Here is a 15,374-nt window from a genome sequence, read left to right as displayed (position 1 = left end):
CAAAAATATATGTATATATATTTGGAAATAATGACGCCATTATCCGTGTCATACACAAAAAGAGAGAATGGCAAGACAAAAAAGGAAGTGGTATACCACGCAAAAAGGGGTAAAAGAAATAAACACCGATCAAGTGGGCAACTATACACCACCAGGTTCATCCAGCGCAGTACAACGGGGTTCCCTGCCCCTGGATCTTCTGGTATTGACAAATCATCTTCTTCTTCTTCTGGTTATTTAGGGCCTATTATTCTACCTCCCGGTGGCCTACGAACCTCCAGCCGCGGCGCGCCGCTCGGGCGCGCCCCTTGGTCCTTTATCGTCACCCTTATAGTCTAGAAAATATCATACAATGATTTTGATTTCTCAAAAAAAAAATCAGGCGAAAGCTCAAATATATGAATATAGTGAACAAAATGGAAGTTTTGGGGACCACATTACACGAAATCCAATTGAAGGGGCATTGCAAGACATTTGTGTTTCAAACGATTGGATGGTTCTTGCACAACGCAAAAAAACGATGTTGATTTAACACCAGCCCGGTATCTGTATATATCGGTCAACACCAGAAAAGTATTGAAAGAACACCAGTTAAGAATGAAACCGATATTGGTTTAACACTAATTGGTGTTGCTTAAATACCAAATTGGCGTTAGCCTAATGCCAAATTGGCGTTAGTCTAACGCCAAACCGGTGTTGTTTCAACACCTTTCTGGTGTGGACCGCATAGATACCAGACTGCTGTTAAATTAACACCGGTGTTTTAACATTATGATATAGCCCACAGTCACAGCATCGACATTGACTCCAAACCGATCTATGTCACTATCTGCTTCAGCATGACCAGAACTTTTAGCATTTTGAAAGGTTAAACATTAAAATTGTGAAAAATTAAAACAATGAAGTTGGCAATTTTGAGGGGGTGTAAGACGCAATACACTGCAAAAACTCCGGTGTTGATATAACACCAGCCTGGAATCTATATGTTTCCATGCACACCAGAGAAGTGTTAAACAACAGCGGTTTTGGTATTAGTCTAACACCAGAGAGGTGTTAAACTAATACCAATTAGTATTAAAACATCAGTTAGTATTAAAACAGCATCGGTTTGATTCCAAACTGGTGTTGTTTCAATACTTCTCTGGTGTGGATAAATTCCGGGCTGGTGTTAAATCAACACCGGAGTTTTTTGCAGTGTAGAGAGAAAGAAGATAGGGAAAGAAGAATATCTGAATTTATTTAAGGTAAACAGGTAAATGCACTCAAAAAAACAAATTTTAAAATACAGTTATTTTGTAGATCTCGGTCGATCCTCTTCTAGCTCACGTTAATAGTTTTTTTTTCTATAAACTGATGTAAACCTCATTTATCTAGTCGTGATCAATATAAGAAATTGAATAAAAACAGATCTGGGAATTGTCTCACTTTTGCGACGTTTCGCCAATTATCAATTAGCTTCTTCTTTTAGATAATTATGAATGAAATAAATCGTCATTTCATATTTTCAAATCCATGCAGTATCCACGAGAAGATATTTTTCAGCTGCATATTTGCTAGTGTACCCTTTTCACTAGAGTAATGAGAAAATAAAATAAATGAATATGGATACAAAACTTAACTCTGAATCAGCCCAATTGGTTTGATTGTTATCTTTTCCACAATCTTCTAACTAAACTCTGCATCTGCCCAGTTGGTTTAAATGATATCTTTTCTGATATTGACCTACAATATTTAGATCTATTTCTGTCGACATGGCAAATCGATGACACTTTCAAGCAAATTCGAAATGAGGTCATGTACAGCACCACTTCGAGGCCGCACTACTCAAGTTTGGCCAGGTTCGTAACAGGGCACTGGGAACTATTTTTTTCAACAGGGGGGGGTACTGAGTTTGAAGAAAAATTTGACAAGCCCCCTAAAAAAATCCACTCCAAAATGAACGCGATATGGCTCAGGTAAAATTTGAAGGGAAAAAAAGGTTTTCAATACAAAATAAAAGTGATTTCGGTTCTATTTTTAGCACACTGCAAAAACTCCGGTGTTGATTTAACACCATCACCTACTTGATTTCCAGGGAGTCCTTCTGTGGTGACTAACACACGCAGAACCCTTATCCCCCCCCCTCCCCCAGGCAATTGGGTTCCTGAGCACAGCACCAAACCCCCTTTTCCTAACAAGACCATCGTTTGTAAGCCATGCATAATGCAACATACTGACTGCAGTTTCGTCTTTTAGTAAATGCCCATTTTGAATGATAACCATGCAGTAATTCACAGTCTATTCATTATTATGTTACCAAGTAGCAAGTCAAGTGCTTATTTCAAATGTATGGTTTGATTATTCCGAACCAGCATGGGTTTACACAAAAACGTTCATGCGTTACTCAACTCATTAACGTTATCCATGACTGGTCTATGGCATTGGACAGAAATCGTCCTCCTCATATAGATGCAGCCTTCCTTGACATGTCTCAAGCATTTGATCGAATGGCCCATAACATATTACTGTCAAAACTGTCATCCAATTTCGATATCACGGGGCTAGTTTGGAAATGGCTCAAATCCTTTTTTACAGATCGGAGACAACGAGTGATTTTTCAGGGTTTCTCTTCCACTTGGGTGAATGTATCTTCAGGCGTGCCTCAAGGGAGCTGCCTAGGCCCACTACTCTTTAACCTCTTTATTAACGACATTTCCTCACAACTCTCTTCTTCATGTGTTCTTTTCGCAGATGATATCCTCCTGGATTGTACGATCACTTCTTCCGAAGATGAAAACATTTTTCAGAAGGACTTGAATTTGTTACATGTTTGGTCCCTCCACAACTCTATGTCTTTCAATTCGTCGAAATGCAAAATCATGCATGTGACTAGAAGTAGGAAAACTCAATTCCCTTTATACACTTTGAATAACTCCTGTTTGACAACTGTATCCTCGTTTAGGTACCTTGGCATCACAATAAGCAATAATCTACAATGGAAGCTATACACGTTGATAATGTTGTAAGCAGGGCAAATCGCCTTCTCGGCTTCATTAGACTAATTGCAGGCAAGTCTTCTACTGCTTCAATATTTTCACTTTATAAGTCTCTTATCCTCCCTATATTGGAATATGCCTACCCAGCGTGGCACCCTAACACCATTCAACAAGAAAAGCAACTGGAAAGAGTGAGGCGAACAGCTACACGTCTGGCCTTCAAGCAGCGGAAGGGAGACATAATGTATCTTATGAAGATAGACTCTCGCGCCCATAGAGATATAATTAGTATACATCTCTATGGTCTAGTCTTGCCTCAAGAAGGGATTATTTGCTCTGTTCCTTTATTTTCAAATGTTTGCATGGTCACATTCAATGTGAATCTCTCTCACGAAATGTCCTCAGTCATTCCCGTCATCAAGAGCTCCTTACATTTTGTCAACTGTCTTCACGAACCCAAACTCTCTTTCTCTCACCCTCTCGCCGTTTCCCAAGAATATGAAATGCTCTCTCACTGAAGTAAGGGATGCTGCTGTTCTCAATTCATTACCTTCCATGCTCCATTCTGTAATTTTTCTTTTTACCATGTATAATGTCATCTATGCTTGTATCATGATTTGGTCAAATAAATAATAATAATAATATTTTTCTTCTCAAAACAATTTATTATAGGCCTACACTCTGAAGAAAGCTTTACCCAATATTGGGTAAAGTTGGAACATGCATGTTATCACTGTAAAAAAACGAAGTGCTAATTAAGCACTCACAGTGCTTGTGTTGTGACTACACTACGAGTGCTGATTTTATAGTTTAAATTTGAACTAGAAAATCAGCACTCATAGTACTGTCACTATACAAGCACTTTAAGTGCTAAATTAGCACTTTATTTTTTTTACAGTGTATAGCTGGGTAAATTTTTTGCGTTGAAATAGACCGATATGGTGTTAATACCCAGTCATGCAGCAAATGAGCTTATTCTATCTAACTATCAGATCCACAAATCTTTGTCGTTTTCAAACCATTTATCACTTATCACTTTCAGTTCAGTGTTGCACGAAGGAAAAAAAAACATATTCAGGATTATCCAAATATTTAATAAAATGAGCAGTAGTCCGGGTTATAATTGAGCAAGGTGCCACACGAAAAAGGAGAAATTTTCATATAGTGCTTCTAGACCAGTTTTTTTCGCTGAATATGAATATATGAGGTAACCAGGCTGTATCCTGAAAATTAACCCGTGAGGGCGCTTTTTTTCAAAATGGCCGCCAAATTTTCAGAACATTTGAATTTTTGTACATAGATTTTGACATGAACATTCCATTGCCACAGAATTAGTGTCATATGAAAGACAGATATATTTCCTACACTTTGGTACCATTTAGAGGGGATAAGTAGGTCATTTGGCTGAGATTTTAAGTAGAAAACTGCATTTTTTGTCATTTTTTCCCCAAAATTGAAAATTTTGCAAATACATGATTTTACATAATTCTAGGAAAAATGAATCAATTACCTTGAAATGTTCTAGAAAACTTTATTGATATACTATTATCATGTGGATGAAATTCCAACTCTGTATCATCCTTCTTAGCAAATCTATAAGGTATCAAACTTGAATACTTCAATTTCAGAAATGTCGCTTTTTGTATGCATTTCCATAGACTAATACGTATAACGTATCATGTTGTTGTATATTGCCTATTTGTTGAAAAAATCACTGTTTTGGGGGGCACCCATTGAAGCAATTTAAAAACAGTCATTTCTACTCTACAGTACGCCTACAGCCACTTTGATTGCTTTGAAACCACTTGGAGAGGAAAGAGTAGGCTTTGTTCTACCAGCTACATCCAAAGAATCACATCACAGCCTACCCCTCTCGGGGGGGGGGCTTTTGCTCAATATTGCATATTTATTTGAAAATTCAAAATTTTGGACCCAACATTGAGGCCAAAGAGCGTTTGTGCTTTGTTGTACACCCCATTTTATTGATTGGAAACCACTTAGGAAAGATTAGTTTGTTCTACCAGCTACATTATTAAGCACTGGCACATCGAACCCTAGCCCTCTCTGGGGCTGTCTAAGTCACCCCCCCCACCTCTTTATCATGTATATTGCCGATTTATTGGATATTTCACTATTTTGGATCACCCATTGAGGCAAAAGCGCTTTCCTACTATATAGTACAGCCAATTTTATTTTCTTGCTATGACTTCGAGAAGAAAGAGTAGGCTTTGCTCTTTCAGCTACATAATGAAGTGTTGGTAAATCGAATCTCCTTCAGGCCGCTGTATATGTTACCCCACAAAATTTGGCTATTTGTTGAAAAGTCATCATTTGGAGCCCCCATTGAAGCAAAAAAGGTGTCTCTGATATATAGTTCTGCCACTTTTATTGCCTTGAAACCACTTTGAGAGGAAACAATAGGCTTTGCTCAATCAGCTACATAATTTTGTTCTGGCAAATAAAAGCCTACCCCTTCTGGGGGCTGTCGAAATCAGCCCCCTCACCCCTTTGTGTTATTGCCTATTTATTGGAAATTCACCATTTTTGAGCCCCCATAGTTCTGCCACTTTTACTGCCTTGAAACCAATTAAGGAGGAAGGAATATGCTTTGCTCTATAAAGAAGTGCTGGCACATTGAAGCTTACCCATCTGGGCAGCTGTCAAATCACCCCACCCCTCTTGCATTATTGCCTAATTATTTGAAAATTCATAATTTTTGAGCCCCTATTGAGGCGATATGTACTTCTGCTGTATAAAACACCCGATTTCTCTTTCTTGAAACCACTTGGAGAGGAAAGAGTAGATACCCCTTTTTCAGCTATATATAATGAATTGCTGCCATATCGAAGCCTGACCCACTTCAGGGGACTATAGATGTTACCCCACCTTTTTTACGATTTTTGCCAATTCATTGGAAAACTCGCCATTTTGGAGCCCCCATTGAGGCAAAAACATGTTTCTAGTATTTTTTTTTTTTTTTGCAGGTGTTTCTGCATTTATTGAAAATTCAGTATATCAAAGACAGTAATCATAATGAATGTAAAGAAATACAAAAATAAATGAAATAATTACAAATTGTGACGATTACATAATAGAATAATTTACATAGATATACATGTACATGTAAGTAATAATAATTATATAAAATAAAATGCAGTGGCCAGCTATCATAAGCAAAATGCTTGAGAGAATAGCAGCCGAAGGAAGGCAGCTACATGAAAACCATTGTAGAAAAAAAAAATCACGGGTCTATAATTATAATGATGTCACATAATTATTTGAAATGTTAAGAAAAAAAAGGGGGAGAGGGTAAAGGGGTCATGTGAGGTGGTGCAGATGTGGGTGCACGTGCAGGTGAGATTTTTACACGTACTTTGATACAAGAAACTTCTTTAATAAAGCTTTAAAGGAAAAAAGAGAGGTAGCTTGTTTAATGTCATTCGGCAAAGTGTTCCAAACTTCAGGACCGTGATGACGTATTGTTTTGTGAGCAATTATTATTTTTGGATTTGTTAGGTGGAAGTCAGATGAATGTCGTGTAGGGTATGAATGTATGTCTCTGTTGTAAACAAAAATATTACGGAAGGATGCTGGAATAGTGTTGTTGGAAAATTTATACATAAAAATGGCAGTTTGAAAAGTGTGAATATCGTAAATTTTCAATGTCTTAAAATAATGAAATATTGGATCAGTATGGGCGAGATAATGAGAGTGATAACAAATACGAAGAGCTTTCTTTTGAAGACGTAATATTGAGTCTATTTTTATTTTGTTGCTATTTCCCCATGCTATGTTACAGTAAGAAATGTGTGACAAAATAAAGGAGTTGTAAAGCATTAGTAATGATCTTTGAGATATATAATATTTCAATTTGTACAAGATGCCTATGGCCCTTGCAATCATTATGCTTATATTACGAATATGACTACTCCATGTTACGTTAGAATCGATCAATACACCTAAAAATTTTGTTTCCTGTTTTTCGTTAATGGGCATATCATTGATATAAATGATATCGCGAAATACTTGTTTCGAATTAATATGTTTAAAGTACATGTAGTTTGTTTTATTTATGTTAAGGGAGAGTCTATTTGATTTAAACCATAATGATAATTTTTTTAATTCTTGATTTAGAGTTGCGACTAGAATGTTTAAGTTCTGATGAGAATAAAATATGTTAGTGTCGTCTGCAAATAAAACGTATGTAAGTAAAGGTGATGCATTAACAATATCATTCATATAGATTAAAAATAATAGGGGGCCTAGAATTGAACCCTGAGGTACTCCACATTTAACGGGGCATGTATGGGATGATTTGAATTTAAAATTAACAAATTGACGTCTATTATTTAAATAATCTTTAAACCAAGAATGTACACTACCTCTAATTCCATATTTCTTTAATTTACACAACAAAATATGATGATTCATGGTATCGAATGCTTTCGATAGATCCATGAAAACCCCAATGGTGTGCTCTTTTTTGGAAAGTGAATCTGTTATTTTATCATATAATTGTAAGATTGCATAGTCAGTTGAGTGATTTTTCCTAAAGCCGTATTGGTTGGGAATTAATAAATGATTTGTGTCCAGAAAAGAATATAGTCGTTTATAAACAATTTTTTCAAGTATTTTGGATATGCTTGGTAGTAATGAAATAGGGCGGTAGTTAGCAATTTGGCAAGGGTCTTCTTTTTTGTATATGGGGATTATTTTTGCAAGTTTAAGTTGATCCGGGAAAATTCCCTTTAAGAGAGATAAATTGAAAATGTGTACAAGGGGAGAAGCCACAAAATGAATTATTTGTTTTAGTAAATATACACTGATACCATCATGGCCACACGATTTAGTAGATTTCAAGGATCGGACGATTTCTAAAATTTCATGAAGATTAGTAGGATTAAAAAATAAAGAATGCTCGGCATTGTTATTTAAATATGTAGAAAAGTTGTTGGTATTAGTCACAATGCTAGATGCAAGGTTAGGACCAACACTGGCGAAAAAAGAATTAAATGCTTCAGCAATTTCGGAAGGGTTTTTCGTTGTGTGTCCGTTTAGAAGGAAATCAACATTAAGATCATGCGTTTTCTTACCTAACATTTCGTTTACTGTGTGCCATAATGTTTGATTATTATCTTTATTGTTTTCTATTTTGTTCGAAAAGTACGATTTGCGTGCCAAACGAATTATTGACGTTAATTTATTACGATATTTTTTGTATTTGTTTTTATGTTCTTGAGTAGGTGATTTTAGTGATATTTTATATAATCTATTACGAGTCAGTATTGATTTAACTATGCCTTGAGTGATCCATGGTTTTTTATTCTTCTTTTTACTTAGTTTAATTTTTATCAGAGGTATATTTTTTTTATAGTAATGAATAAGTTTATTTAAAAATATATCATATGATTTATTAACATTGTCTTCTCTATAGACATCTTCCCAACTCTCTGCGCTCAAATCAGTTTTTAAAGTTTCTATGTTACGTTTAGTCTCTTTTCGTCGGGTAATATTTTCTATATTTTGTTGTTTTTGTAAATGTCTATTATCTTTACAAATTGTGAATATGGGTAAATGGTCTGAAATGTCGTAGTAAATTATTCCATTGTTATTATCATTATTTAATAGACCTACATTGGAAAATATATTATCAATGATTGTGTGTGTTGTACTTGTTATCTGTGTTGGTCTGTTAATGAGAGATTTAAATGAAAATGATGAAAACAAGTTAATAAACTGTTGGCCCTGTGGAGTATGAGGCATAGATATATCTATATTGAAATCGCCCATGAGATAAGTTTCCTTGTTTTCGTGTGATATACAATCGAGACAAGATTCCAATTCATCCATAAATATGTTGGCGATATTATTTGGTGGTCTGTAGATTACGCCGACTATCTTGTTTTTATTTTTTTCATCAATAATTTCTATGAATAATGATTCTATACCTTGGAGTTGAATATCATGTCTTATTTTAAAATTTAGATCATTGTGAATATAAAAAGCGACACCTCCTCCAGTTCCACGATTACGATCACTATGTTTAAATGTATAATTGTCAATGTTGAAAATGGATGGGGTGGTTGAATGTAACCAAGTTTCTGACATTGCGATTACAGAAAAGGGAAAAGTATTCAATATAGAAAAAAACTCACTGAAAGTATCAAAGTTCTTTTGCAAGCTTCTAATGTTTATATGCATAAAGCTAAGGTGAATTGGTTTGTTAATTTGGGTAGTATTAAAAACTGAATTAAATTCGTTGGCAGTATAGTATCTACACTGGGGTGTAAATACTGCATTATCCAATACGTCATCCAGGTTCATGAAGGGTATAAACTTGGGTTTGCAATACGGTGTTGAAAGCTTGGAGTGAAAGGTGTGTGCAGGTGCAAGTGAGGGTGCATGTACATGATGTAAGAAGAGTGTGTCCGATCATGAGCGCGTACATGTGACGAACAGACTCCGGGCTTTAGATGAAAAATAAGGGGGGGGTCACACCGGGATTTGATAAACCTTATATATTGAGCAAGGGTATAAATGAATGAAATCATAGGTCTATGTAGATAGATTTTGAATAATAAAAGAATGTAATCTAAGCTGACATAATACGGTGGATATCTTCATTAGCATAATGAACCTGATCCATACAATAAATGCAACGGATCGTAACTGCAAAGAATAAAATTTACATATGGACAAGTGGACTATATAGAAAGTCAAATTGCAACAACGATGACAATAGAATCACATTTGAAAAGGTATTTGCGACACGATAGGTTCATGATCTATGTTCAGGTTGTTAACCTGTTCTGTAAATTACTATGATTAAAAAAGAATGTTTGATTTGAAAAGCTAGATAGGCAGCTGACCAACAAACATGTGGATAAGATGCAATTTAACATCATTGTAAATTGTAACCTGACTTTCTATTGTAAATGTCCCTTTAGTTGGAGCCACATGTATGGTCATTGACAACTGTTTAACAAACATGACAAAAGGTGAGTGATAAAGGCAAACGTACTAAGTATGCAGGCAATTACAAGCAGCTATGTACACTGAGAGAGCAAAGGGATAGATGTCATAAAAATAACATCCGAAAATGCTCTTATTTACATAATTTCTGTTAGATTACAGAGTCAGTGATATGAATTTAAAGGGTTTGGAATTGTGAGAGTATTCAAAAGGAGGCTTGCATAATGTCGTATTCAAAGACATACTTTATTATGTTTTTTTAATGTAATATAAAACCGTCGTATACTTGTCTGTCGAAACTTTTGTTCATGACTATACTAAAATGATAAAGATAAACTAAGTATGACAATAATTACTCTTTAATATCTACCAAATTTGAGCAATTCTGAGGAATTTGGTTTAAAAAAAAAGGGTATTCCGCTGACAGTAAACATTCAGAAATATGATTAAAATGAATATGAGGTTTTCATTTCGGTTTAAAAACCTGAAACGATTCTGAAATTAATCAAATTTTTAAGCATATTCAATTAGCTCTATATTTTCCATACATCGATATCATCTTTAGGTGAAAATTGTGAAGGATTATTCAGAAATGTTGGTCAAAGGAACAGACAGTCAATATGCATTCGAATATACAAGCAGAATACAGTTTCTTAGAAAATAAATTGTATATTGGCCAAGCCAGAGCAAGCATTTCTTTCACAAAAAATAAACAATTCAATTTCAATTATAAGCTAGACCACAATAGTCCAGAAGAAAAGTTTCCTATACCTATCTGTTTCGGCTTTAAATTTGGTTGAATGGTTAGATATAAGGCCTGATCAAGCTGACATAGGACCAGTCAGATTATCACCAAAAAAAAAAAAAAAAAAAAAAACCTCCAAAAGTGGTAGACATGATATGCTTATATCAACAAATGGTCATGCAAAGATGTATAGACAAAATGATAGTGATTTTGCCAGCATATGAGAAAATCCTTTTTATATTACAAAAAGGTTTACGCCTGTGAAACATCAAAACAAGTATGAAAGGGATTCTTACATACTATAGGGTTATCAGTTGAGTTCAAAGATGTTAAGTATGTAATTTTCAATAGTATTTGGAATAACCAACTGGTTCAGATACTAGTTTATCTGTAAAATACCTGACATTCATCCTTACATCCTTGAACAGTACCAAATGTTGAACCGAGAAAAAAAAAATACAGTCAGCTGAAATGTTGAATATATAACAAATTTAAGTCATTTTTCTCGTACATTATATTCACAAAGTATACGTGCCAAGTATGGATCTATGGCAATTTGCATTTCTAAACAGAAAAAAAGGGAAAAAAAATCATGGAAAAGATAAAGAATCAGCTCCTATCAAATGATTTGTTTGCATACAATATTCTAAATATTTCAGAGACTGTCGTAAAGAGCCATCATCGCAGAGTCAACACACTTATCGTTCAGAGAGAGATAAAATATATTTATCGAGAAAGTTTAAGTGATAGAAGACATGTATCTCGATGATATAAAAGAGTATATCTGACATACATTTTATATATGTTTATCTTTCAGCAGTAATTGCATTTGAACTATATATTTTTTTAATGTTTATCGAGAGAGTTTAAGTGATAGAATAATTTATCGATGATATAAACAAGGTAGACTCCAATGAATAATAAAAAAGAGTTTGAAATATACCAGAAGATGTACACGTTTGAATTTTTTTTTTTCGTTGTAGTAGACAAAAGCGATTTTGTTTCAGGAAATATTCGAAGTAAACATGATAAGCAAAGCATTATTATGTAGGATACCTGACGTTTTATATCTGTTCATCTTTCAGCACTAATTGCAGGTAAATTTTTAAAATGGAAAGAAAAATAAATACCGTCTTATACAATAAAATAATGTACTTTAGTGGAATGTAGGTATTAAACAAATCAAATTTATTTTCCGCTAAAATGTCTATATTCGTAATTTCTCTTTGCTTAGAAGGAATATTTGGCCAAAAGACACATAACAAAATGAATTTTACTCTACTAATGTCAGATGATTCATCTACATGTTAAAAGATTATTCAACTGACATAAATAATTGCAGAAACGATGTACCCAAAAACACACATCGTTAGAAAAAAGAAAATTATTTCTATCGAACAGGTTTGAGAAATATAAGCACTATATATTCAATAGTGTAGATTTTAATGAATAATTCATAAAAAGAGACAGTATGGAAAAAAAAACTCTGGTATTTAGCCAGTTTTTCAGCATTGTATTAAAACAAAAGCTCAATTTCTTAAAATTGATTGAAACAGTCAAACGTCTGGCAGATTCAACTGTATTCATGTACAGTCAAGTAAGTATGTATTTTCCGTTCATATATATTATGCAGACTTTTTTTTCAAATATCGGTTGATTTTGAGGATTCTTGAATAACAACGACAAAATTAATCCAAAATAATATGGCGCGAAGATAAAACTATAAGGCGTGAAGATGTTTATGGCTTACTCTTCTTGATGCTGGTAGTCATTCCAAGTAGATGTTCCCTTTTGTTTCCATTGAAGACAAACCTTGGTGTTCTTAAGAAATATCTTGGTCGACACGCCATCCTTTTTTCTCATGTCATATGCAACCTTTGCGAGATGACCGCGTCTGGCCTTGAGGGCAGGGGGGAGGTCGGTGCGGATCGAGATGCGTTTTGGAGTAGGACTACCAGGTAGAGGTTGCGCGTTGACTCGTGGTCGTCGATCTCTATTCTCGAAGGCTGATAGAACTTTGTTTCGGTCGATCATATACACAAATTTGACGATTATTGGGTTGGGTGCTGTGGGTTGAGTAGAGCTTGCGTCTTGAGTTGTGCGTCGGGGTAGACGATGGGCGTTTACAAACGCCATGTTGGCTGCTTCATTCGCGTCAATGCCGAGGTCAACGATGCAGTTGCGGATAACTTGGAAGATATTCTCCTCAGGAGTCTCATGTAGCCCGTAGAAGAGTAAATTAGAACGGCGGTTATAAATCTCCAATGAAGTAAGCTGATTTTGTAGGTCATCTATTCGAGACTCTAGGTTGGCCGTAATTTTCGGGATAATATCCTTCTCGATCTCCATAACTTTTCCCGAATTGAACTCAACAGCTCCTTCTATGTCATTTACTTTGGTTTTGATAGCTGCAATATCAGCTGTAAGATAGTCCAGCTTTTCAAAAACCTTTGAGAACGATGATTCCATGTTTTTGTTCACATCCATAAGTGAAAGCGACCCATTGGCATTCGATGTAGGCCTACTATCAATAGCTGTGCGTGCGGGTACGTTGTGAGACCCCGAAGCCTCAATAACCCCGGGGCCGGGAGCGTTGCTTCGCTCATTGGTCTTAGGGTTCGATTGCGAGCGTAGGTCGCGAGGCATTTTACCTTATGATTGTACTCTCTAATGTCATCTAAAAAACAGAAAATGAGTAAGTAATATCCTTCCAAACCAGGTCCAATGAATACTAGAATACCAAAGCAAAGTTCTTGAACTGTTAAAATCCGGAATATAATATAGATAAAGGTGAATTTGGAAGTAAAATAAAACAAATCAGCCCGGAGCTGTCGAAGGAGTTGTTCACACAACGGCGTCCATGTATATAGAAGTATATAGAAGAGCCACTTCTTTATATGTAGCTTTTAGAGGAAAGCCTACTCTTTCCTCTCCAAGTAGTTTCAAGGTGGTAATAGTGGCAGAACTATATATCAAAACCGCCTTTTTGCCTCAATGGGGGCTCCAAAATGGTGAATTTTTCAATAAATAAGCAATAATGAAAAAGGGGTGGGGTGATTTCAACAGCCCTCTGATGGGGATAGGCTTTTATTTATGAGCATGTCTTTATGTGTAGCTGTTAAAGCTAAGCCTATTCTTTTTCTTTCCAAGTGTTTTTAAGGGTGAAAAACTGCAAAAACATCAGAAATTACTTTCTGTTTCAATGGGGGCTCCAAAGTGGTGATTTTTTTCAATAAATAGGCAATAATGCAAAAGGATAGGTGATTTTGACAGCCTCCCGGAGGGGGTAGGCTTTTATTTGCCTGCAGTTCTTTATATGTGGCTGATGAAGCAAAACCTATTCTTTCCTCCCTAAGTAGTTTCAAGGCAGTAAAGGTAGCAGAACTATATATCGGGAACGCCTTTTTCCCAAATGGGGGCTCCAAAATGGTGAATTTTCCAATAAATAGGCAATAATGCAAAAGGGATAGGGTGATTTCAACAGCCTCTCGGAGGGGGTAGGCTTTTATTTGCCTGCACTTCTTTATATGTGGCTGATAAAGCGAAACCTATTATTTCCTCCCTAAGTGGATTCAAGGCAGTAAAAGTGGCAGAACTATATATCAGAAACGTCTTTTTGCCTAAATGGGGGCTTCAAAATGGTGAATTTTTCAATAAATATGCTATAAGGCAAAGGGATGGGGTGATTTCAACAGCTTCCCGGAGGGGCTGGGCTTTTCTTTGCCAGCACTTGTTTATATGTAGCTGATAGAGCAAGGCCTACTCTTTCCTCAGCAGAAAATTAAATTGGCTTTACTATATAGTAGAAACGCACTTTTGCCTCAATGGGCGATTCAGAATGGTGTAATTTCCAATAAATAGACAATATACATGATATAGAGGGGGAGGAGTTGACTTAGACAGCCCCTGAGAGGGATGGGTTTCGATGTGCCAGCGCTCCTTAATAATATGTAGCTGATAGAGCAAAGCCTACGCTTTTCTCTCCAAGTAATTGCAAGAAAATAAAATTGGCTGTATGATATAGAGACACTCTTATGCCTCTGCCTCAATGGGTGATCCAAAATCGTGAAATTTTCAATAAATAGGCAATATACATGATATAGAGGGGGCAGGTGACTTAGACAGTCCCTGACAGGGCTAGGGTTCGATGTGCTAGTAGATATTTATGTAGCTGGTAGAACTATAACTCTACTCTCAAAGCAATAAAACACTTTAAAGAACAAACGCTTCTTTGCCTCAATGTTGGATCCAAAACGGTGAATTTCCAAATAAATTGGCAACAATAGCAAAAGGGGGAGGGGTGACTTCCCCAGCCCCCCCCCCCCCGAGAGGGGTTGGCTTCGATGTACGTGCCACTTCTTTTGATGTAGCTGGTAGAACAAAGCTTACACTTTTCCTCATCAAGTGGTTTCAAAGTAATTAAAGTGGCTGTATTGTACTGTATAGCAGAAATGCATTTTGCCTCAATAGGTGCTTAAAAAATGGTGATTTTCCGATAAATAGGCAATATACAACAACATTTAGAAAATAAGAGGGAGAAGAATGATAGTGTAATTGTCAATTTGAAACAGTAAGATCATGGTATTATGTATCCATGTTTCACTGAAACCATAAAATGAAAGTTTCATATCTAATTGGGAAATAAATTCACTCAAAGCATCCAAATTTGTGTTCAGGCTTCT

The sequence above is a fragment of the Lytechinus variegatus genome, chromosome 4 (assembly GCF_018143015.1).
Source record: "Lytechinus variegatus isolate NC3 chromosome 4, Lvar_3.0, whole genome shotgun sequence".
In the NCBI taxonomy this organism is placed as follows: Eukaryota; Metazoa; Echinodermata; class Echinoidea; order Temnopleuroida; family Toxopneustidae; genus Lytechinus; species Lytechinus variegatus.
Note: the sequence above shows the minus strand (reverse complement) of the source record.